The sequence below is a fragment of the Pseudorca crassidens genome, chromosome 19 (genome assembly GCF_039906515.1).
Source record: "Pseudorca crassidens isolate mPseCra1 chromosome 19, mPseCra1.hap1, whole genome shotgun sequence".
NCBI lineage: Eukaryota > Metazoa > Chordata > Mammalia > Artiodactyla > Delphinidae > Pseudorca > Pseudorca crassidens.
The window spans coordinates 54462655-54485224 of record NC_090314.1 but is presented as its reverse complement, the minus strand read 5'-3'; the positions used below and the strand labels follow the sequence as shown (position 1 = coordinate 54485224).

At 51.1% G+C, this 22570-nt stretch overlaps 1 protein-coding gene across 9 annotated transcripts in view; it reads right to left on the bottom strand.

Annotated features, from left to right (window-relative positions):
- RBFOX3 (RNA binding fox-1 homolog 3) overlaps positions 1 to 22570 on the bottom strand; it is a 448026-nt gene that overhangs the window by 191716 nt on the left and 233740 nt on the right. For all 9 annotated transcript variants that reach the window (XM_067716017.1, XM_067716016.1, XM_067716012.1 and 6 more), the window contains exon 3: positions 13965 to 14072. The gene's annotated coding sequence lies outside the window, so the exon portion shown is untranslated. The remainder of the gene's footprint in view (positions 1 to 13964; positions 14073 to 22570) is intronic.

Below are 22570 nucleotides of genomic sequence, written 5' to 3'. Positions count from 1 at the left end.
ATCTCCATCTAATGGGTAAGGAAACTGAGAGCCTGCGGAGATAGTGACTCACACAAGGTCACATAGGGATCAGCATCAATTGTCCCAGTTCCTTATCTGCTGCTCACGCCAAGACACTCTTTGTTTCATTAACCTGCTGCTTCAGGGGGATGATGAATAAGCCAGAGGGCTACTCTGTAGCAATGGTGTGGTCCCCAGATGAGCCAGAGGGATGAGATGAGACACATGGGGAGGGCTGTTAGGGAGGTATCCTCATTAGAATTTCAGCCTCAGCACTGATTCAGGATGGGGAACTGAATCAGGGATGAGAGAGAGAGCCCTCAGCTGGCATGGAGTTGGCTAGAACTTGGGAGGCAATGACACTGTCTCACATATGGTTATCCATCCAGCTGCCAGGACAGGTAAGTATTTATATTGCAGGCCACTAGTGTCTCCAACTGTGACTACATGGCTGCCTCATACAGTTAGAAAAGCACAGCCAACTGAACTAGCTTTCTACTCTCCTTCAATGGGTCACTGCTTTTTCCTAAGTTTCTCCACATTTGAAACCCCTCGGCAGAATTTTGGACTGGAGGGCCATCTAGAAGATTAGAACAGGCACACCTGTCATCAAATCCCGGCATCAGATAGCTGTACCCTAATTCTGTAGATGCCTTCACTTCCCAGAGAAACAAGGAAAGACACGGGGTGTGAGAGAACAAGAGTTCAGCACCATGGACAGCGGCGCAAAGGGGCCCCGGGCTGCCAGCCACCTCCCGAGCTCCAGGCTGGGGGCTGGTGACACGGCCTCCGCTCATCTCTGTCCCATGCCTAGAAGCACATGGCACTCATTTATCACCTGGAAACAGCAGACAGTGCTTATAAAGGCTCATGTCACCACTGATCTGCCTTCAACAAATCTGAAACACGATTGCTTGTCGCTTGTTTTAATTCATTTCCCCACCAGCCCTCTGTTTGAATAACTTCCTAAAGTTTTGTTCATCAGGAGGAAGAGGTTCTTCCCTGGAGGTAGGTAGACTAAGATTTGCTATGGAATAGATCAATACTCAGTACAAACAGCCTGATTTTCTACTGGATAATGATGTGTGTAAGCTTTGCTCAGAGCCCAGTTCACCTTTCCAACCTCACTTGTTCCATGTCAGAGGCTCCACATGAGAGAGAATGGTCACTACGGGACATGCTCAGATTGGGGGATCTTCTTGGAGGCTACAGTTTTTCCTGACACCGGTGGCTGGGGCCCGTGAAACGTGCAGTATGCAGATAAAATCTGCCGTGTGTGTGAAGCAGGGTCTCAAATGCTAGAAATGCATTTGGAGGAAATCCTGCCTGCCCACAGCAGATTTTCCAGATCCTGGCAACTGGAGCATGTTAAGGATGAGATACAGCTGCCAGGTCTGATTTCTAAAATCAAGATTCGTTTTGTGGGGAGGGCAGGAGGAAAAACTTAATGCACAGCCTGGCAAGGTGAGGGAGGGAGGATGCCTGCCACCTTGGCCACTTTGTAGATTTTGAGTGGGAGCCAATTATTTTCCAGCTTGGGGAAGGGGGAGGGGCTTCCATGAAAATCTGGGATAAGCATTGCCTGATTCAAAGTCAAAACCGTGGGGTCTGACTAAGATACGGTGCTGAGCGAAGGATCAGAAGTTGTTGGTTTACGTTTTGTGCTATTTGTTCTTCCCTGAGTTTTCAGCCATCCTGCCACTTCACTTGGTTCCCTGACCTGCCCACCCCCAGCCTTCACCACTGCACACCACGCTATGTCCATCCCATAGGGGACACGTGGGCCAAGAAGCTGCCCAGGGCATGGCTCGGGGAGTGGTCTGGCACTTATGCCCACCCCGGCCGACAGTGATGGAGATTGTGTGAGAATGGCTAGTGTGTCCATGTGTGAGTGGGTGACAGTGCTTTACGAGAGTGCTGGGAAGTGTGGGATGCATGGGCAGGTTTGGGGGTATCCGTCTGTCTGTGGCAGGGCAATGAGAAAGTGCAGCTGTTTGTAAATAATGCCTAATTTTTTTTTTTTTTTGCGGTACGTGGGCCTCTCACTGCTGTGGCCTCTCCCGCTGTGGAGCACAGGCTCTGGACGCGCAGGCTCAGCGGCCATGGCTCACGGGCCCAGCCGCTCTGCGGCATGTGGGATCTTCCCGGACCGGGTCACGAACCTGCGTCCCCTGCATCGGCAGGCAGACTCTCAACCACTGCGCCACCAGGGAAGCCCAATAATGCCTAATTAATGAGGTTTCACATAATAGATGTGCCAGCATCGTTCCCAGTAGTGATGGCCATCTCTATTCCACTTTTCAGTTACAGCTTGTGAGGGTCTGGGGGGTCTGGGGTGGGGGAGTTGAGTGAGAAGGGGTTAGAGGAAGGCAGAGGCAGAAATGAGGTGAATAGGAGGAACTTTCGTTGCATTTAATATCAATTCATTTTGCAGACTGCTGACACAGCCAGATTCCACAGCTCAGAATTTATGGGGCTCCCTAGTGCACAGACTCAAAAAGAAAATACAAAAGAACTTTTAAAAAAATGACCTGCCATCAGCAAAAAAAGTTAAAAAGTTTTAGCCCCCCCAAAAGGTACCAACATCACCACACACACACACACACACACACACACACACAATCTGATTTTGATTTTCTCATTTGGTTTAGGGCATTTAGTCTCATTATGTAATAATCACATCATTTGCCAGAGTCATGCCATGTTTCATTACTTTATGGCAGACTTTATATTAGATATATACCCCAAAATGATTAGTATAATGAGAATGTCAGGAAAAGGAATACACTGAAGAAAGGGCACAGTCTCCTGACCTGGAGGAGAGTGGTCCTCCATCCGTCCCCTCCCCAGGGAGCTGGGCTCCTGGGAAAGGGCGTGATGGAAGATTCCATGCCCAGACTGAGCCTCATGCTTCTTCCGCAGCCACTTTGCCATGGCTCTCTCCCTCCTCCTTTCTCCTCCACCACCAGCTGTGGTTCTTCCCCCCGATCTTGGCCAGAGTCTCCATTTCTGTGTTTGCTCATTTTCCTAAAGTGCCCTCCAAAGTCCACTGCCTTTCTTCTCTGGGCATGCACAGAGTTCCCTTTTCTCCCCTGAGCAGCCATGCTTGGGTCCCAGGCTTCCCGACCTGGAGGACTAGAGTCACACCAGAGCCAAATGCGAATGGCTTCCAGCAGATCTCCGACACCCTGGACTCTCTCTCGGGGACTCCGTGGCTGCACCTTCCACAGCTGCCGTGGGATCCCATTGCCAGCTCATCCCTGGCCAAGGTGTCCTCCACCATCCCGGAGCTGTCCCCTTTGAGGTAAAGGGAAGATGGAATCCATCTCTCCAGGGCCATGTGACCTCCGGGAGCCATCCCGTGGCATCACTGAGACCCTTCCTAATTATCTCCGGCAGCCCCAGGGGGTTTTTGGGAACAGGCTGGGCTATGGCCTCCACGAGAAACAGTGATTGATGTAGGACAAACACATGGAAATCTGGTGGAGCTGTCATCTGTCATGGTGCTGGCCACAGAGCAAGGTGGCCATATGACACAATGGAATGTGTCTTTTCCAGGATGGGGGATTAGGCCTGAGTTATGTTTTATTTACAGCAGGCAGGGCTGGCCACACTGACCCGTGTGTAGATTCTGGCCCACCTGGGGTAGCCTTCAAAAAGCTGAGCCTTTGGAATCAGCGACCACAGAAGCTGACAGGGTGACTCAGTGGCCCGGGACGCTTCCTTCCACCCACTCTTCAGAATTGTTCTGGACAGACAAGCAGAAAAGCCCATTTGTCCTACTATACACAATGGTCACACCGAAAAAACAAACAAACAATAAGCATACAAATTACAAAGCAAAGCACGTGCCCAGGAAGGCGTAATGGGTGTTATCGTCCCATTCCGGCAGCTTCTCCTGGCGGAGAGCTCGCCACAAGCAGATATAAAATGCATCTGAGTTAGGTCACTTGAGTCAGCAGTGCTGGAGCAAAACGACAGTAGGAGGAAGATGTGGGCAGGCTAAGGCAGTCTGGGAACGTGGAAAACGTCTTCTAGGAGTGGACAGTACACCATGGGCAGTACACCACTGAGTGACACCGTGGAGAAAAGGAACTGTGTCTGCATTTCCCCAGTACCAAAAACATGCTGGGCACTGTGCGCATGTGGGCTGGGGGGACAAAAACGAGTTTGAACAAAATCTGTGTCCAGTTGCTCCCACCCGGGTGGAGAAGACAGGTCAGGAGCCACGGGGTTGTTTCATGATGGGTGAGCACGGAGCCACAGTGACACCTGCAAAGCAGGGAGAAGGGAGGGCGAGTGCCAGGATGGCTTCATGGAGGAGGTGATGTTTGGGTTCAATATCAGAGGACAAGGGGTCTTTGAGGGAGAGAAGGGCATTCCAGGCAAAGGCACAGAGGACAAGCCAACGTTTCATTCGACAGCCAGGGTCGAGAAGATTGTGTCATCCCCAAGTCAGTCCTTGGTGAACATGGCACATCTACAGGGCAAGCCTGGGAGGTATGGAGACCCACCTCTTCTTGTCTCCGCCCCACACCCTGAGTATGAGGTGTGGGGGGATGCGGGGGTCGGAGTGGAAGAGGGTGGAGGTCTTCCATGGGGGCTGTAGCACCACACCATCTGAGGCAATTGACCTTAATGGCAGGAGAGACAGGAGTAAACAGCCTGTCCTGGTGGTGCGGATCGATCAGAGGCGGGGTGGCTGCATTTGAGCACCAGCATCTGCTGACGGCCAGGCTCAGAGGCAGGAGGGCAATGCCTGTAATCGGAGAGTTTTGTCTGGATTCAGCATTGTTGAAGTGCTCCCAGCAGCATATGCAGCTGGACTCGGGGAGACGGGGTAGACATAGGAAATGGCCTAATAAATAAGAGGCCGGGTGCAGGGTCCAGGTGGCTGCCACGCAGAGATGCTGAAGAGAGCAGGATGTGTCATTGGGGAGCCATTCCCTGACACAAACTCGGCGGGACAGAGCAATGGCTCACCTGGGTGCGAAGCTGGTCAGGGTCAGGCCCTCTTATGGGATGAATTATGTCCCTCAAATTCATACAGTGAAGGTCTAACCCCCAGCTCCTCAAAATTCAAATGTATTGGGCTTCCCTGGTGGCACAGTGGTTGAGAGTCCGCCTGCCGATGCAGGGGACACGGGTTCGTGCCCCAGTCCGGGAAGATCCCACATGCCGCGGAGCGACTGGGCCCGTGAGCCATGACCACTGAGCCTGCGCGTCCGGAGCCTGTGCTCCGCAACAGGAGAGGCCACAACAGTGAGAGGCCCGCGTACTGCAAAAGAAAAAAAAAAATTCAAATGTATTTGGAGAGAGGGTCTTTAGAGAGGTGATTAAGTTAAATGATGGCATTAGGATGGGCCTTAGTCCAATGTGAGTGGTGTCCTTATAAGACGAGGATACAGACATGCACAGAGAGGTGACCATGTGGAAATACAGAGATAAGATGGCCATCTGCAAGCCTGCAGATGTCCAGCCTCCAGATCTATGAGGAAATATTCAACAGATGTCTGTTGTTTAAGCCTCCCAGTCTGTGGTACTTGGTTATGGCAGCCCCAGCTGACTGACACAGGCCCTGTCAGCTCAGTACTGCTCTGGGAGCACCAAGAATCCAGTAGAGATGGGGAATCAGAAAGAAAAATGGGGACTTCCCTGGTGGTCCAGTGGTTAAGACTCAGCGCTTCCACGGCAGGGGGCGCGGGTTCAATCCCTCGTTGGGGAACTAAGATCCCGCGTGCTGTGTGGCGTGGCCAAAAGAAAAAAAGAAAAAGAAAAATGGGCGACATCGCTCTAAAATGGGTGACATCACTCTAAAATGGGAGATAGGATCCTGCTAAATTGCAGCTCTGAGTTCCAACAAAAATATCTTTTGTTTCTTAATAAAAGTGAAATTAATTACATTTATACTTTGGGCAAAAATTCTGGGGGAGGGGAGAATCCACCTGTAGGTAAAATGAGGCTAAAATATAGATACAGAAAAATCTACCGAACAGAGTCATTTATGGATGAGACGATCAGGACAGTGGGAGCTCTGCCTGGACCGGTGGAGAAAGCACTTCAGATAAAGTGTGTATTGTTATTGTTGTCGTGTAATTATTATTCTTTTGCGTGGTGATTAACCTCTCAAGGTGTCTTAGACTCCAAACCAGTGTTTTTAGGCTCTGAGGGAAATACCAGGAACCCCCTTTGACTCAAAGCCAGAGACCCTGGTGGTTTAAGGGGGAAGTGATATTGGTTTTTTTTGTTTCCAGAAAAGATAAATAGGCCTCAGGAGAGAACTGACATTTCGGAAGTTTCCAACTTACGTGGCTACATTTATAGACAAAATCCCAAACAGAAGACTCACGCAAGTTGGGGTGAAGCATGGCCCCTATTTCCTGCAGTTACATTTGGGGAACAAATGCTTTCTTCCTCACCATCAGCTCCCGAAATCCTGTGCCCACCAGACCACACCTTCCCGGCCCCTGCCCATAGGTAGTTTGAACACATGCCCCAACCAGTTGGTTCCGGCTGGAAGACACTCTCTCTCCAGGGTGGACCTGGGAGAACCCTGAGGGAGCACTCTGGGTCCCAGCCCCAAGATCCAGTTCGCATTATGTCAGGACCCATGGATGTGCTCTAAGCCTTTCAATCACTCTGGCCCTTCTGATTCCCCAACTCATCCGTCTCGGCTGTACCTGGACTTGGAATCTAGCTGAGCGAGCAGTTAATAGAAGACAATGTCCCAGGGTGACATATGGCCTCATAAGCCTCGTGCAAAGTGGGGGCAGGGGAGACTGCCTCCATTGGGTACATTTTTTCAAGACCTAGAGACTTAAAAACGCTCCCCAAACAGACGGGTGAAGACGGTCTCCCTCACAAGGCTTCAGCCCGCCATCTAAAGGCCTTTCTTCTGCAGACTGATTTCACAGGCCTGTGTTTGTGTGTGTGTGTTTGTCCTTATGTGTAGGAAGGGAGGTAGAGGAGAACCTCTACTGGCAAGTGTTTCCAAGTCAATTTAGTTCCCATCTCGCCAAGACAGATGAATAGAAATGCACACCAGCAGAGAGCACAGGGACTCACAACGGCCAAGCGGTGGGAACAACCCCAGTGTCCATCAATGGACGAATGGATAAATATAATGTGGATAAACACAATGGAATCTTACTCAGCCTTAAAAAGGAAGGAAATTCTGACGCATGCTACAACATGGATGAACCTTGAGGACATTATGCTCGGTGAAAGAAGTCAGACACAAAAGGTCAAATATGGTATGATTCCACGTATATGAGGTCCCTAGAATAGTCATGTTCATAGAGACTGAAGGTAGGATGGTGGGTGCCAGGGACTGGGGTCAGGGGGATGGGAGTTAGTGTTTAATGGGAATAGAGTTCCAGTTGTGCAAGATGAAAAAGTTCTGGAGATGGATGGTGGTGATGGCTGCACAACAACGTGAATGTACTTAATGTCACTGAACTGTTCATGTAAAAATGGTTAAAATGGTAAATTTTGTTCTGCGTATTTTACAACAATTAAAAATAAATTTTAGGGCTTCCCTGGTGGCGCAGTGTTTGAGAGTCCACCTGCCGATGCAGGGGACGTGGGTTCGTGCCCCGGTCCAGGAAGATCCCACATGCTGTGGAGCGGATGGGCCCGTGAGCCATGGCCGCTGAGCGTGCGCGTCCGGAGCCTGTGCTCCGCAATTGGAGAAGCCACAGCAGTGAGAGGCCCGCGTACCGCAAAAAATAAATAAATAAATTTTAAAAAGATTTGTACGTACACTGAGCTCTCACCGTGTGCCAGGCACTGTCCTCGTTCCTTCATATACAATAAGTACCTCTTTTATCCTGTCAACAGTTCTTCTAGAAAGATGGTATTAACCCATTTTATAGACAAGAAACTGAGGTATAGAGATTAAATAAATTGCCCAAGGTCACTGGCTAATAAGAGACAGAGCAAGGGTTCAAACAGGGTGTTTCTAGTACCCGGCAGGCACTCCATAAACAGGTGCTGAAAGAATGAGTGAGTGAATGAATTATGTCAAACCCCAGACTGTTACACTGTTGAACTTGCCCTGGTTTCTCAAGTTTTTGTTTTTAGGGGAGAGGGAGGGAGAGGGTTGTTGGTAGTTGGGGCACCTTTAAAATAAAGTAACTCTAAACATATATATATTTTAACAATAAGAGAGATCATTTAGTTTACTACATGCCAAGTATTGTGCTATAGAGCTAAGCTATCCTTACATATGGTCTAATTTCATCAACAGATTAAACCTAGGAAGTTTTTTTAAAAAATTTCCTTCATTTAATATATGTGAAAATTAAGACTATAGGAGAATGGTAACCAACCCATAGTCATGTAAGCAGTGACTGGCAAAACCTTAATTTTGGCTTAATTTTGTATAACTACAGCTAAATTATGCTGATCTTTTCTTATAAGTTTTCATATTTTCATACCTAAAACTATAAATATTAATCAAAAATATACCTGAGTGAGGGGTTTTACTTTGGGGCTATGGAAATGCTTTAGAACTAAATAGAGGTGATGGCTGCACTACATTGTGAGTGTCCTACATGCAGCTAAATTGTTCATTTTAAGATGGTTAATTTTATGTTATGTGAATTTCAACCCAATATACTATTTAAAAATACATATATGATATATATCCATAAATATAAATAAATAAATAAATACATATATAGCCTGAAATTGAATACAAATATACCAGAAGTATGTTTGCTGGTGGTTCATTTGGTATATGGTTGAATAAACACAAAACTGCCCCCTATGGGCACCACTCTTCCATGGCTAGGCCTTGCTCTCTTCTGAATGGTCTAGAGGAAGTGGCGAGCCTGGGGGCATGGCCTGCAGCTGGACTTGTCAGGGCAAAGATGCTCTTAGGGGAGCTTACAACATCACTTCATAGATGGTGACACCACCATGGACCGCCCCCCACCCCCGCCCTCCATGCTAAGCCTGTGGACACTAGCCTGCAGGCTGGGGATTTGGGGCTTTCAAACCTGGTTTTATTAAAAGTCCCTAAGCATTTTCTCTTCAGAGGCTTGTCTGTCTCATTAAATAATAAGTCACGTGGGCTGGGAGCACTGACCTGCCTCACCTCATCAACATCCATTTCCCTTTATCTTTTAGAGAGAAATGATAATTTATTCCTCAGTAATGGTTGCTGGGAGCAGACCACCTGATAAACAGATGTGATTAATAATGAATTAAATTAACATCACCTTTCAGCCGACAGTGGGGAAAAGCTTCCAGAATCTGTGTGTAGGTGCACATGTGCATGTGCATGAGTGTACGCATGTGTGAGCGTGCACACGTATGTGTACGTGCGTAAGCACGTGTTGTGTGCATGTGTGTGAGCCCGTGTGCATGTGCATGAGTGGGTGCACATGTACATGTGTACGTGTGTATGCATATGCACTGCTAGTGTGTGTTCACATCCACACACACATTCTGTGGACCTGAGAAGGACATCCATGAATGAAGGGACATGGATGGGAAGCCAGATGTGGCACCCTCCGTGCAGTCCGGTGTGAATGGGTATTTGATATGTTGTAGCTGCAATAATACCCTGGAGAAGCCCATTTCTCAAAGACGCTCTTTGGAGGGTATGTTTGCAGACACCTTTACAATGTGAATAATCATCTCCTAATTCCTGTTTGGAAAATTAATCTTCTGCTTTCTTAAAGTGTGGTGCAGGGTTTTAGAAATAGGGTCAGTGGCTAAAGCCGGTTTTAGTCTTTGTAAACCCACCTGAGGAGATTGGTTAAGGAAATTAGGGTACTTCTATACAGTGAAATAATACTCAATCATTAAAAATGAGGTGGCTATCAGCCTAGAAAGAAGTTCCTGAAAATACTGTCAAGCAACAACAACAATGACAACAAAACCCAGTTACAAAACAATGACTATAGCGTGAAATAAATTTGCAAGCTCTATGTTTGCAAACTATTTGGAAGATAACAAAACACTGAGGTGTAAACAGTGGTTGTTTCTGACAGTTGGATTGTGGGTATGTGCTCTTCCTTCGTTTTTCTTGTCTGTATTTTCTACAACAAACATCTATTGCTTATGTAATAATGAAAAGGTACTAAGAGATTGTTTTAATTTGAAAAGAAAAGAAACGATCCCACTGAAGGTCTTTAGACCCTGACAGCCCCAGGGGAGGAAGGTGAAAGTGTTTTTGGAAGCAAAGACACGGGAAACAACCAGAGAGCCAGCACTCTTAGCTCCCACTCTGTGAACCTTCGAAGGTGCTGGTGGCTCTCGCAATGAGGTCACCCTGAAGGCGAATCGTGTTCTCAGAGTGGGATGTGCTCACACCCACTAGTGTCTGTGGGAGAACCAAATCCCTCACCCTTTCATCTGGTTCCTGCCTCACACCGTTTCTCTTGATAGGTGACATACTCATTCCTAGGACACTGAGAGAGTCCCCTGAATTGGGGACCAGGCACCGGCCCAAGGTGGCCCCCACCGTCAGCCAGTGCCTACTCAGCAGGGCCGCCGTCCGCCCACCCAGGGGCCTGAGGCACAGTCAGGGCAGGAGGCACTGCTCTGGTGGTTTTTGACCAATCATCGACTCCCCCCCCACTGCCCCACTGCCCAATGGCTGGGGGCTCAGTTCCTGGAAACAAGGCAGACAAAGCACTCAGCCTCTGACCTCACCCACTCACCTTCAGGAGCACAGGGACCCCTGTGAAATTAATTCACACCTCCACCTGTCCGGTCCCAACGGGAGGACCAGGTGGACAGGAGTGCTAGTCACTGAAAGTACCACTTTTACTCTGATGGTAAGTGAAAGTGACGCCATGCCTCAAAGGTCCTGCGTGGGATTCAGGAGAGCTGCCTCCACACTTGGCTGAGGGCCTTGGGGCAAGTTATGGGTCTTTCAGACCCCAATCTCCTTCCTGGTCATAAAAGGAGGGAGTTGGACAAGAAGATCCCCAGCTCCCTCCCCGCTCAGACATTTGACAGCAACTGGACCACAGCAACACCCTCTTCCTACTTCCTTCATATTTCAGGATTAGGAATAGATTTCTGAGAAAGAAACTCCTTGCCAGCTTGGAGCGTGTCTCTCCCCCTTGCACACACACACACACACACACACACCCCAGTGCCACAGCACAACTCCATGAAAGGCCTCCAGTGTTGACTCCAAACCAAGGACACAGCAAACTCCAGTGACAACGCCCTCACTCAGCTCCCCAAACACTGGGGCTCCTACCCCGGGGACCCCACTCTGTCTTGCACGAACCGCTGCCCAAGGAGGCCAGTCTGGGGCCGACACGCCCACAGTCAGACAGATGTGTTCCTCCCAAGGCAGTTCATGGTCAAACCACTTCCGCATGGCACACAATGAGTGAGGGATCAGAAGGCCCAGAAAATGTGAGTCCCAGTCCCAGCCCCTCACTTACTAGCCTGCAGGGTCCTCATCTGCGGTGGGGGGTGACGGTTCTGATGGGGCTGGGTGAGGCTCAACCATGGCAGCAGATGTAACCATGCAGTCGCAAGACTTGTCAGCACGATGCTCTGAACTGGCCTCTCAGGAGAGGCGGAGTGTCCGCCTCCCCACCAGGCCCCTTCCCGTGGGTGAACCAGCCTGCTCTGTCCCTTGACCAGGTGCTGCGGGTCCCAGAGCACGGGATGGCGGCAGGGAGGCCTGGCCCAGCCCTGCTGTGATGCCTTTCACAGGGGGAAGGGACCGTGGACCAGCAGTTTGCTCCTACCTCTGATTTATTATTATTTTTTCCTTTCCACCCACCCCCAAACAGAAACAGATGAGAAACCCTAAAAAATGCCACAAAACGAACAGAAAGGCCAAGGAGATGCAGAGCTGCTCCGACAGGGATGTTCTTTGGTTACAGAAAGACTTTCTGCTTTCCCGGCGCCTCTCTCTCCTAACGAAAGTCCTGTGCCCTTGTCTGCCTGCTCTGGACAGAACATAATTGAAACAGGCTGGGTGGCCACCCCTCCAGCAGGCCTCCGAATTGCCAGAGGGAGGAAGCGTTTGGAAAAGACGCCCGTCAGCGCTTTCTGCCTCCTGGCCCGTCTTCCTCCCACTCAGCCTGCGTGGGCCAGGCAGGCAGCAGGGCGAGCGGCACAGCTCTGAGCTAGACAGACTCCTGAAAGGGCAGGGAGCCTCTGCTGGGCCATTTTTCAGACTTTAATTCCACTGAGTGAAGCTTCAAAAGGCTTTCCGCTCAGTCCAAATTCCCTCACTGCCTTGGGCGAACGCTGTCCTCCGAGGAGACGGGCCAGCTGACCGTCTGGAGGTCTGCAGGAGACACCAACATTAGGCTGGGTAGTCCCGCTGTACAGAAGCAGCGACACCCACGGCTCAGCTTTATTCCCAACTGACGAAACCGACGGAGTCAAACAACAAGGCGCAAAGCTTTCTGACGCAGCAGGCTGCTGTGGCCATACACGTAGGAGCTGGTGGCAGTGACCTCCCCGCGCCCTGCTCCAAACCCGAAGGAGGACAGATTCTAGGAGTGTCCCTTACAGCACGATGTTGAGAACAAACAAGGCAGGGACTGAACTGTTCCCAGCTCCAGGCCCTCAGCAGTGTTCGCTGATAACCCCCAGCCCAGGACGCCAGTAGCCAGCACACACCTGATGCTCTCGAATTTCAGCTGTGGGCAGACCCTGGGTACACCCGTCCTTGGACAGCTACCCTGTGTCCTCCCTGCTCTGTTTCCTGGGAGTCCATCCTCCCCATACAAATGTTTCTAACTCAGGCTGAACTGTTCTTGCCTCAGACCCCAGGAGTTGGGGACAAGACCAGGAGGGAGGGATCTGGCTCAGTGACCATCCTGAGGGCCTCGTCCCCTTTCTCTTCCACGTATCGATGAGTCGGCATAGAAGGCCAGGAGCAAAATGATGGGGAAGGGGTGAAGGTAGGAGGGGAGGCAGGGAAGCCAAGGACGCCCTCCCTCTCGGTCTCCTCCTAGATGCCCAGAGGCCACACCTAAGCCCCCTCCTCTGCCCCATGCGGATGGCAGCCTTTCCCACCAGGGCCCCCTCCATCCCAGCTCCGTGGAAACCTGGGAGCACTTCTCCACGTTGGTCCTCAGACCGGCCAGTTGCGCACTGGGCCTCTGTAGGGGAGCAGGAAACTGGGGTGAAGGGAACCCCATGCCCTATCCGGGCTCGGCAGCCACGGCTCTCGGAGAGTCTGGGAGAGAGTTTGGCCCCAGGCCCTCTTTTATATTTATTAACCCACTTTCTCTCTTGGCCTTCGGAGCAACGAGGAAACCTCAGCCAAGGCTATTAATAGGCCGAAGCCGTCCCAGGGGAGAACAACGAGCGCAGACCTACAGAACAGGCGCCAAGCATAATAGTTTCCCCAGTTGCCTAAATATAGGTTGTAGCCGCACCGGGGCCCTGACCGTGGTCTGTCCATTGCCACCCAGCCCTGCTCCCCGGGCAGAGCTTTCCGTCACCTGTGCCAGACCAGGCCCTGCCTGGAAAGGACCTGCTGCCACCCACGTGTCCACCCCAGGTCAGACCTGGTGGGTGCCGCTAAGGAAGTGGGGGAGGGGTCCGCAAAATGACATGCAGTATAAATGATGCCTGTAAACAGCGTTTAATAAAAAGGCGGTGAGGGAATTTATGGGCAACCCAAGGATCGTTAAAATTATTTATCTACTTACCTCCCTCGCTGGCTGATCAGTCTATTAATTATCTATCATACAGTCGCTGATTTGCATCTCAGTGAAAGGACAGGATGAGGGCAGGTGAAAAACACAGAGGGGTCCGGGAACCAAGTGGTGGGGACAGGTGTGGACCCTCCTCTCTACTGACCACAGCTCCCCAGCGGACACCCCTCCAGGCCACATTGCCGCCCATGGCTGTGCCCCCCACCCCTAGCCCCCCAGGCCTCCGAGATGCTCTGGGTTTGAGAACCAGGTCAGGTGGAGCAGAATGTATGCCGGAAGACGGCATTACAGGAAGGGGGCACGCACCTGTTTGCAGATGGGCAGCTCCTGGGAGAGGGTCCCAGCCGAAGGGGCCTGCAGACTAGCTCGAGGGAAACGTGGGCAGAATCTTCCTCGGGCGGATCTGACTTAACCCTGCATTGAAAAGAGAAAACATGAGAACAAAACCATTTCAATCTCTGAATATCTGGAGTGCATCAGACACACGCTCTCCCGTGCTCTTGATTAAAAATATCACAGGACAGAGTGTCATGGGAACCGCATCCTTTGAACACGGTGAGGAGAAAACATTAGGCTGGGGGGAGTTATAACAGGGAGTTATAATGAGGCGTCCCCGCTTACCACCTCAAGGCAGCAGATGCTCCCAGCTATGCGGCTCCCCTGTAGTGAGACTCACCATAATGGACGGGTCCCTGGAATGCGAGGAGATGGGGGCAATAGGCCATGGGGTCTGGCTGGCAATGGGCAGACTGATGGTAGCATGGCCCATTGTCACCCATTCCCAACTCGGGCCCCAACTCTTTGCTCAGGTCAACAGAGCTGGGTTGGGGATAAATTATCAGCATCACCCCATTACCAGTTGGGGTTCCCCAGCACCAGGCTAGATTCCAGGTGTGTGGGGCTGACCAGGGGCTGCAGCTGGTGCTGACCTTGCAGTTTATCTAGACATTTAACCTCTCTCGTCAAAACCTATAGGGCTCGCCACAACCAGCTTTGGGAGCCAATTCCTTGAAACAAATATCTTTTCTCCCTTCCTTCCTTTCCTCCTCCCTCCCTCCCTTCCTTCATTCCTTCCTTCCTACCTATCTCTACATGATATCTACCATCTATCTATAGCTACAAGATATATTTTCACGTAGCTGTAGATAGATACATACATGCATATGTAGGTAGATAGATACATAGATCATATTGATTCCATTTTTCTGGAGAACGCTGTCTGATTCAGGTCCTTTATCTTGCACTGCAAGAGATTGACCCTGTCCCCTCACAGAACCAGAAATGTCACTGCCTCTGCCCCCATGCTCCACCCAGCAAGCAGTTCCCACTCTCAGGGAAGGAGCTGTGCCCCTGCAGTGACATCGAAGCAGGAGGGAGAAGGAGGCAGCGAGGGTCTAGCCGTCTGCTTGGGAACGAGCCAGGAACGACCTGGCCCTCGTGAGTCTCTGAAGTGACACCCCAGCCCCAGCCCCTGCTTCTGCCGGGGCCTCAAAATCCATCCCTGCCATCAGAGCCAGGCTCCCTGCATTTGCAGGACAGTCGTCTCCATGCCTCCCTCCTCTGTGCATCCACCCAGCTGCCCTCTCTTCCCCTGCCTGACGATGGCTGCTCAATTCTGATGATGTATCAATAACTGCAAAGCAAAATGCCACAGTTAGCAGCGCTACTGTACTGTAACTAATCGTTTTTGGAATCGATTCGCAGGGTTGAGTGTGCGCAGCGAGGTGGGCCCACGTCCCCAAGGCCGCTGCAGCCCCCGGGAATTAGGCACACCAGGAAAAGTCCCAAGAGACAAAGAAGCGGGGCGGGAAAGGAAGGGAAGAAGGAGACCAGGAAAAGAGCAGCTTTTTCAAAAGATGAGAACTGGAGATTCTCAGCTGTAATACAGAGAACAAGGGGAGGCAAGCTGGACCCCGACTCGGGGCTGAGTGAGGACGTGGAGGGCGACAGAACCCTTCCTGGGATGGGGACAGACCCCCTACCCCCAACCCCCGGTCCCACGCAGCCCACAAACCTCAGGCCTGGAAACTCCTCCAAGCGTATGAAGACCTCAGGGGTCCCTGGGGCTCATGTACTTAAAAGATTTCATTGCCTTAATAAACTGTGTTGTCGCCTCTGCCAGGTCAGTCTTGGGCCGAGCACAGGAGAGGACTCGGGGGTGCTCTGGGGCTGCTTCAGCCTCCCCAGGGAGGGGAGATCGGGCAGGAGGGAAGGACAGGGGCTCAGGCAGGGCCATATCTCTGATCATCAAGATTCTCAGAACCTTCTTCCTGCTGTAACACGTGAACCCTTCCTGAGATCCTAGAGGGAAACTGAGGCACAGAACCCTTGAAGAGCTCCTCAGCCCCAACCGCTCAAGGCGCACAACCTGCATATTGGCACGTCTTGGACTCAGGTGAGCCCAGGGAACCTGGAGCCTGGAGCCTGGCTTGTGACTGCCACACTGTGCTTGCTCTTGCTACAGTGGCCGCTGGGTGACTTGGTTTCCCATCTGCGATGTGAGCTCGCAGCAGTTAAAACAGCTGCCCCCTCTTGCACACCCCCCCTGCCCCACCCCCCCAGGGCAGGACCATCAAAGGAGGCGGGACAAGTGGGGCCACATAACAGGGGCTAGTTTAGGAAAGTGCCAGAGAGGGGACAGGGACCTCTGTGCACTTCCTGAGCACGAGTCCCAGGATGGAGCATTAGTGGGTCCAGTGCCCTGGGTTCCACGCATCAGTCATTCACTCATTCATTTAGCCATGACACCCTGGTCCTGTTTACCTCACCTCTTCCCACCCCAGATCCCCAGCAAATTCCCAGGCTGGACCCCAGGGGCTCAGGCCAGAGCTGGGCTGTCTGGGTGTGGAAGGGGCAGAGAGCCCCAGGCAGGGGGTCCTGACAGTGGAAAATGGGAAAGGTCCAGTGACACCCTCAGAGCAGCGAGGGAGGGAGGGCGTGGCGTCTAGTCTCTTCCTGCAGATAAAGTGCCAAGGCCAGGGCAACTTGGCCTGAGGTCTGCTGTTTACTTCACTTGCCCAGAGACTCTGCTTCCCACTGGCAATCCCTGGGGGCCCCTGTGGCTGCAGCATGTCCCCTGGAGAAGGGGGTGCTTGAGCCCAGGTCTTGAGCCACGAGATGCTCCTTGGACTAGCGGACACCCCTGCCAATTCTCCTACCTCTGGGAGCTACCCTGAGGCCAAATGTAAACATCTCCAGACCTCTGTTCATCCTCGCCTGCATCTCCACCCCTCTCCCGGGATTGCTTTGAGGGTCCGAGGGTCTGTATTCCGGCCTGCCCGGGCCTGAAGGCTCAGCAGCCAAAGAGACTTAGAGGGCAGGGAGGGGTCAAGGCCCTACACAGGCTGCTCAGCGTTTTGGCCGGGGAGGTCAGGGGTCATGATCACTCCTGAAGTGGGGTGCAGGCATTGGGGGCCTAACAAGGAGTCCAGACATTGGCAAATGGTTTTCTTAATTTTTTTTAATAAGTAGAACAGTTTCAGGTTTTGCCTTAAATCTTTCCGGGGTACAGACTGCTTTCCCAAGTGGGAGAGTAGAGGGTGGAGTAATCCACAGTTCCCCAGGAGTATGCAGAACCCCAAGCCTGCCAATAAACAGGAAAGGTGTGCAAGAATTGGGAGATTCAGAGTAAAGTAAGCTGCCACCTCAGCTCTCATGTGGACAAAAGGAGACGCGACTAGCAATCTCAGTCAGGGTGGAGGAGACGGCTGGGGGAGCACAGGCAGGTCCAGACTGTTGGAGAGCTGTGGGCAGGATCTGGAACATTCTAAGACCAGCCACGCACAGACCACTCACAGGTACCATCTCCAGTGCAAGAGGAGATGGGCACAGAGACCCACGCCGTGGCATCCTCCGCGATAGCAACATTTTCCAAACAACCGGAATGTTCATAAAGGACAGAGTGGATAAAGATGAAGCAGTAAATTCCTAAGACAGATTTCTACACAACAGATAAAAGGAGTAGATCAGAAACGCACGGAGGAGCTGCAAAAACACAAAGCTGAAAGAAGCAAGTTGCAGAAAGATGTCACGTGCGTGCACTTTAAAAAGACATACAGGGACTTCCCTGGTGGTCCAGTGGTAAAGAATTCGCCTTCCAATGCAGGGGACGCGGGTTCAATCCCTGGTCGGGGAACTAAGATCCCACATGTTGCGGGGCAACTAAGCCCGCACGCCACAACTACTGAGCTCGCACACCTCAACTAGAGAGCCTGCTTGCCACAATTACAGAGCCCACGTGCTCTGGAGCTTGCGCGCCACAACTAGAGAAGTTAAAACCCGCACACCACAACTAGAGAGAAGCCCGAGCGCCACAACTAGAGAGAAACCTGCACGTTGCAATGAAGACCTATCACAGCCGAAAAAAAAAAAAAAAAAGACACAGAATTATGATCTATTTATTGTTCATGGTTACATGTGTGCAAGTGTGTCTTCAAGGGACAAAAATGATGGACACCAAGTCGACGCTCAGAGCTACCTCTGGGTGTCTGTATGTCGGGGGGATTGAGGCTGGGAATGCAGAGGGGACTTGACCTCCATCTATAATGCTTCATTTCTTTCTTTTTTTTTAAACTATGCAGTATAACTAAATGTTAACCACTGTTAATTGCAGGTAGGAAAATATTATATTTTACCTTAATTATCATATCTCCAAAAAACTTTTGAGACAAGCATGGTTAGATTATAAGCCCCTTGAGAGAGTGAGAGACCCTGATGACGTGTATGGTCACTCAGCCGGTAGCGCGGTGTTTTTCACCCTCAGTGACTCAGTAGAATTCCTCGGCCTGGATGGCGGAACAGATGAATGGCGCAAGTGGCAGTGACTCTGGAAGGGTCAGATCTGCCCTTTCCACTCTCCCTCCATTTAAAGGACAATAAGGTAGTCTAGAGTTGTTTCTTCAACTGCCCACTGAGGTTTTCTTTAGAAACCACCAGCCTAAGTAGGCAGGAAGCAGAAGGTGCTGCGTTCTAAACGAGGGTCCTGGGTGTGGGGACGTTAAGTCCCCAAATGTTCTGGAGTCTAGACCATCCGTGTTTCCGAGAACTCGAGCTCTCACATTCCTCTCCCCCAAAAATGCAAGGGGAGGGCACAGAGCCTGGAGATCCAGCGGCCGACTTCTGAGCAGAGCTTCCCCACACTGAGAAGGGTGCCACGAGGTCCTGGACACTCAGAGGGCTTCTCCCGCTCCTTGGCAAGCAAACGTCTTCAAGCAGACAAGGAACCCAGAGTGACACAAGAGGGGTCAGCAGGGTGGCTGTTCTGTTATGAGGGGCCAAGTCTGCAAGAGAGCTGGAGGCAGGCCAGTCCATGGCCAGAAACCCATTCGAGATGATTTCCCCCAAGAGCTGCCATGTATCATCCACCGGGCTGCACATGCACCCTTGCCCGTCCTCCAGGGCTGGTATGCCATGGAGGGCAGGTGTGTACGGGGCTTGAGTGTGCCACGGTGGGCAGATGTGCCCCCGGCTCTGGCTTTGATCGTACACGGTTCCACTTACAAGCTAGTAAAAGCTGCATGATCGAATTCCAGGTCATTACTCAAGGAAAGGGACCCCTCTGTGGTCACCAGCGATAGTTTCGAACCAATCAAAATAAGCCTGGCGTTTCTGCGGGCTGCCGCCGTGCCCGCCACCCCCGAGGTTTTGGAGAGCCCATGCTCGCAATGAGCAGATGCACGAAATGTTAATGGAGACGCTTAAATGCCACGTCGAGGGGATTCTGGTAAATAAGGCCACATGGAAGAGGTTGGGGAAGAAGTCTCCTGAGCTAACCCTGGAGGAAACTTCAATAAAAACGAGATTGGATTGAAAACAATTCACTCTGCAAGGGATGGGTCTGCTTGCAGAGCTGGGAGGGGTCTTCGGGGGAGGAAAACTATTTTATTTCCCATTAGTTCCCCTTTGCACGTGTATGTGACCCCTGCCGACAGCAGCAGAATCTGCCAGGGTGACAGCACCAACTGAGCAGGCTGGGAGAACCAGGGTGTAATTTGCCGGGCTGGGGCACAGAGGGGCAGGCAGTGGTTTAGTGAAGGTGGAGGGTTGGGGGGCTGGAAGACAGCTGCAGGGGCGGCGGTGTCTTGGGGCTGAGAAGGCAGAAAGGCTTTACCGAGGCCTCGGCTTGTGCGGGGGTCATGCTATCTGGCAGCTGCTCCGAGCTCTGTTGGGTCCTGTTTCAGGAAGATCAAATGTCACCCATGAGACAAATGGATAAGGTTCCAGAGAACATTGCCCAGCACCCAGGTCAGCAAGTAGATGGAGCCTGGTAAGCAGCCCAAGCTGCTACTGTGTCGCTCAGTGTAAACTCGGGGTCAGCCCTGAGTCAGGGGCAACCCCATTGGGCCGAGACTTTGGTTGCTACCTTGGCTCCCAGCTAAGACTGTCTACTGCTCAAAGTTCTGCCTGATGCAGTTGAAGGACCCCCAAAACAAGAAAAGGAAAAGACGTCACCAGGCCAAACAGAGACTCAAGGAGTGCGGGCTGGGTGAAGTGCACCACACCCCAAGGCCACCACGGTCTCCCCGGCATGCCTGCTTCTGTCAGTCCAGCTTTACAACCAGAATGACAAACCCTGTTCCAGCTAGGGTTGCCAGATTTAGCAAATTAAATTCCTGGACGACGAGTTAAATTTTAAATTTCAGATAAACAACAAATTATGTATTACACTTTTTTTTAGTATAAGTATGTATGATGCAATATTTGGGACATACTTATACTATCAATCATTCATTGTTTATGTGAAATTAGAATTTAACAAGGTATCCTGTATTTTTACTTGGAAACACTAGCTTCCAGCTGTCTGACTGCCCAGCCTAAATACACACACACACACACACACACACACACACACACACACACTGACATACATGCACACACAGGCACGCACACACATGCACATGTATACCCGCACATCCTTCAAAAAAAGAAAGGAGCTAACACTTCACAAGGATCAACTGCCTGCCTGGTGCTTCCCCTCTGTTCTCTCCTTGAGCCCTCCTCCCATCCGCCTCCCTACCCCCCCACAGCTGCCCCATCATTCAGACAAAGAGACTGGGACACTGGGATTGTCACTCGTCCAAGGCCGCATGGTCAGCAGGCAGCGGGGCTGAAACTGCAGACCCTGGTCATTCTCATTCCAAAGTCTGCACTCTTTCCACTAAACCAGACCCAATGCGTCATATTTTAGATGTTTATCTCCAAACAAAATGGCCATAAGGAAGTTGCTATTGATTCTGCAGTCAAGCCAGTGCACAGCATTTGAGGTCTCGGCTTAGGCCCACGCCAAGCTCTGACATCTGAAGATGCCATTACAACCCTGGGAGGCCCCTGGTGGGGAACTCACCCAGGACGGGGTGTGGGTGAGCACACCTGGCTTCCTTTCAGAGGGCTGGTGGTTTGGGTCTATCCGGAGAGCTCTGCTGGCAATCCCAGCCCCAGCAAGTATGGAAAGAAACATTGGTGTGTGTGGCAGAGCATTCTAGAAAAGAGGATCTCTCCCCTGGATACCGAGGAGGGGACAAAACTTGTGCCTTCCTGGGCTGAAAAGATAGACCTGAGACTGTCTGCAAGTTGGCAAGGTGTCCCTGCATGCTTGACTTCCCCTTATCAACTAGTTGCTTCCCAGGTAACCAGTAAGTGGTTCTGAACCTTGCTATGTGGTTGGAATTGCAATCCTTTAAAGAAAGAAAAAGAAGAAGAATTGCAATCTTTGATGAGGCCAAGGTGAGTCACAGGGCAGCCCAGGTAGATGAGAGACAGGGAAAGAGATTAGATCTGGCTGACAAATCTTGCCCTTTACAAGACAGTTATCACACCACACACTAACTCCCAAGTCTTAATCACTTGGTTTCATGATAATTTCCTGAGAATGAAAGTTAAGCTTTACCACTTTGTCATATCTAGAAATAATTTTTCCCCCCTCCTCCTTTAAAAACAATTGTCTCATGGATTGGAAAAACCTCCAGCACATCATTAGTCAGTCCCCCTCCTGTGAACTGCTTGCCTACTATTGGCAAAGTTTATGAGAGACAGAAGGTCCTATCTGAGAGCTGTCAGCCAGCTCCTTGTAAGGACTAATTCCTGTCATGAGTGAAAGAAACGCATTCTGGGCCTGAAGATCTGGGTGGTCCAGGTGTTATTTGCTTACCCAGTGGCCAAGAAGAAACCCAGCATGGGGTTGAGGAGGCCACAAGAAAGAGGAGGAGACCGTCGTGGGTCATCCAAAACTCCAACCCAGAGGACACCACCAATCACATGTTAAAATCCAGAAAACAGAACTGCAAGGGCAAACGAGACAGGCTCTACCTGAAAAGTACAGCCAATGCCTCCTGCTTTCGTATCCACGATTAGCACCTTCACCCCTTCCAGTTTCCCTTCTCAGTAATGCAGTCAAGAGGCAGTCAGAGTACTAATATTGTGATGTTTTTATTATTTGCCTGATGGAGTTTTATTGGAAAAATTTGTGTCAAGTGTTGCATCTTGAGATTTCCCTTGTAAGGAGGGAAGGTGTAGGGGGTCGGAGGAGGAAGCTGCCACTGGATTTTGGCTCTTCTGGGGACAGCCCCCTGTAAGGAGCTGATTTAATTATAGGCAGGTGGTTGTTTTTTTTACATGACCTACTTCCCAGATGGTTTTCCCTGCATTTCATTTCTACCACAAAGTTTGGGCATACTGGAGCCAGAAAGGAAGAACCGTCAAACCTGTGTTACCCCAAAAAAGGAGGGAACCTGGGAGCCTGGCAGGCCTCAGCAGAAGGCAAAAGACGAAACAGGTAAGAGGCTGGAAGTGAGAGAGGCAGGTGAGGGAGAAAGAGCAACAGGGAGGCTCTTCCTGGCCACTCAGAAGATACACGGCAACCTCCCTGTGCAAACTGCCTGGCTGCCAGAGCAGCAATTACCCAGGAGGGCTCTGCC